Source organism: Pseudophryne corroboree, chromosome 6, assembly GCF_028390025.1.
Source record: "Pseudophryne corroboree isolate aPseCor3 chromosome 6, aPseCor3.hap2, whole genome shotgun sequence".
Lineage (NCBI taxonomy): Eukaryota > Metazoa > Chordata > Amphibia > Anura > Myobatrachidae > Pseudophryne > Pseudophryne corroboree.
The window spans coordinates 185,835,674-185,838,465 of record NC_086449.1 but is presented as its reverse complement, the minus strand read 5'-3'; the positions used below and the strand labels follow the sequence as shown (position 1 = coordinate 185,838,465).

The 2,792-nt window shown below is 45.3% G+C and overlaps 1 pseudogene; it reads left to right on the top strand.

Moving 5' to 3' along the window:
* The first annotated feature begins 1,911 nt into the window (after nt 1-1,911).
* LOC134939183 (5S ribosomal RNA) lies at nt 1,912-2,030 on the top strand (annotated as a pseudogene).
* Nucleotides 2,031-2,792: the final 762 nt, after the last annotated feature.

Genomic DNA, 2,792 nt, shown 5'->3' with positions numbered 1-2,792 from the left:
TCATCCAACTATGCTGAAGGCCCGCAAACTGGCATCTGCGTGGATTTATTATAGAGTCTAGAATTCTTACTTCACCTGGTGTGCTGCTAAGAATTACGATGCTTACAAATTCAGTACTTCCAGACTTCTGGCTTTTTTGCAACAAGAATAAGAGTTTTTGCAACAAGGCCTGGATTTAGGACTTCTTCTGGCCTCCCTTAAGGATCACACCCTGTATCTGCCTTGTCAGTGTGGTTTCAGAGAAAAATTACGTCTATACCTAACGTTCATACATTCACTCAGGGCGTACTGCAGATTCAACCTCCCTATGTCACTCCTGTGGCTCCATGGGATTTGTCTATTGTCCTGAATGCCCTGCAAGAGTCTCCATTTGAACCTCTTGAGTCCTGTTTCTGCTGGCTATTGCCTCTGCTAGAAGGGTGTCAGACTTCGGCACTTTGTCCTGTCATCCACCCTTTTTGATATTTCATCGTGACCGAGCAGTTCTTAGAACTCACCCTGGTTATTTACCTAAGTTGGTGTCATTTTTTCACCTTAATCAAGAGATTGTAGTTCCAGCCTTCATCTATTCCGAATTGTCCTCCAAAGAACGGTCTTTGGATGTGGTATGGGCTCTCTGTATCTATGTGGAGAGGACTGCCTCTATCAGGAGGTCAGATACCCTCTTTGTACTGTTTGGTTTCCACAAATGTGCCTGGCCTGCGAATAAACAAACTTTGGCCAGATGGATTAGAATGGTGATTGCACAAGCTTATGTGCAGGCTGGACTCCCAGCTCCTGCTGCTATTAAAGCCCATTCTACTCGGTCTGTTGGACCCTCTTGGATAGCCCATCGTGGTGTGTCCGCAGAACAATTGTGCAAGGCGTCTACGTAGTCCTCAGTGAACACGTTTATTAGGTTCTATGCCTTTGATACTTCTGCCTCCCAGGATGTTCTCATACCCGCTAAGGTGCATCCCCTCCCTTTAGGAACTGCTTTAGGATATCACCGATCTATTCCCTGTGGAACACAGTGTACCCCGCTGCAGAAAAGGAGATTTATGGTAGACTTACCATGGTTAAATCTCTTTCTGAGAAGTACACTGGGTTCCACAGGGCGCCCACCCCGACGCACTTAGTTTCTTTGGATTTGTATGGCATTAGCTGCTAGTCCCGTCTCCTGTTGTGAGAACGTGGTTCTATTTGACTAACATCTGCCTTCTCTTTTACCTGCTTCTGCATTGGACTGGTTAACAAAACTGAGCTCACAGTGACTGGAGGCAGGGTTATAGAAGAGTCATGTATTTGGATAGATACCGCACCGGTGTATAGTGAATATGGTAAATCAATCTAATCGATCCCAGCGGTTATTGTGTTATTAAATGTGATGATACTGAGTATCCCACAACTACCTGCATATGGGATGTTTTGAGCCATTGATCCACTTTGACTATTGGAAGACTTATAAGATATACACATAAGCAGATCATATGGTCTCTGAGACTGAGTATCAGCAACATTGTTAATATTTTTCTTTCTCTTTTTCTGGGCTCAATTATTGAGCACTGGAAACATTATTGTTACTTTCCAGATCCTGATACTATGTCCTTTGCATTTGTGTGAAGAATCTCATCATAACCTATTCTGTTGATTTATATTCAGCATTGGTAGCTGTTTATTTTTGTGAGATATTTTCAACGGTTGATATGCATATATCACTATGAAACTTCTTGTGGGGCACTAATATCTTTCTGGCACATTCATCTACTTTACCCTTCTCTCTTTTTCATACTTACCTTTTTTTGTGGACTCTCACCATTGATTCAGGGTGTATCCCTGTCTATCATTGGCAGCAGATCCACCTTTTCTTTACACTATTTATTTAGTGAACTCTCATCAGTGATTCTAGAGCTTTCGCCATCATTCGCAATCCTCTACTATCATACCACACTGGAAACACCCGAAGCCGTCCGATCTTGGAAGCTAATCAGTGTCGGGCTGGGTTAGTACTCTAGTGGGCGACCATTGAGGAATACCCGGTGTTGTAGAGTTCACATTGGTCCATCACGCTCAGAGTCTAACACTGACAGCAGATTCACACTGCTATCTTATTTCTAACTACTCTGTCTTCTGTTTAATAGTGTGAGAATTACCATTCAAAATACACTTCGGCTTTGCACGGATACAGGGCCAGCCTGTATTGGCAGCCTAAGTATTATCAGAAGGATTTATTTTGATTTAAGGCATTCTTATTTTCTCTGACATCCTAGTGGATGCTGGGAACTCCGTAAGGACCATGGGGAATAGACGGGCACCGCAGGAGACTGGGCACTCTAAAAGAAAGATTAGGTACTATCTGGTGTGCACTGGCTCCTCCCTCTATGCCCATCCTCCAGACCTCAGTTAGAATCTGTGCCCGGCCAGAGCTGGATGCACCTAGTGGGCTCTCCTGAGCTTGCTAGAAAGAAAGTATTTGTTAGGTTTTTATTTTCAGTGAGATCTGCTGGCAACAGACTCACTGCTACGTGGGACTGAGGGGAGAGAAGCAAACCTACCTGCGTGCAGCTAGCTTGTGCTTCTTAGGCTACTGGACACCATTAGCTCCAGAGGGTTCGAACACAGGGCCTGACCTCGATCGTCCGTTCCCGGAGCCGCGCCGCTGTCCCCCTTGCAGAGCCAGAAGACAGAAGAAGGAGATAAAATTGCCGGCAGAAGACTCCGGTCTTCATTAAGGTAGCGCACAGCACTGCAGCTGTGCGCCATTGCTCCCACTGCACACCACACACTCCGGTCACTGTAGGGTGCAGGGCGCT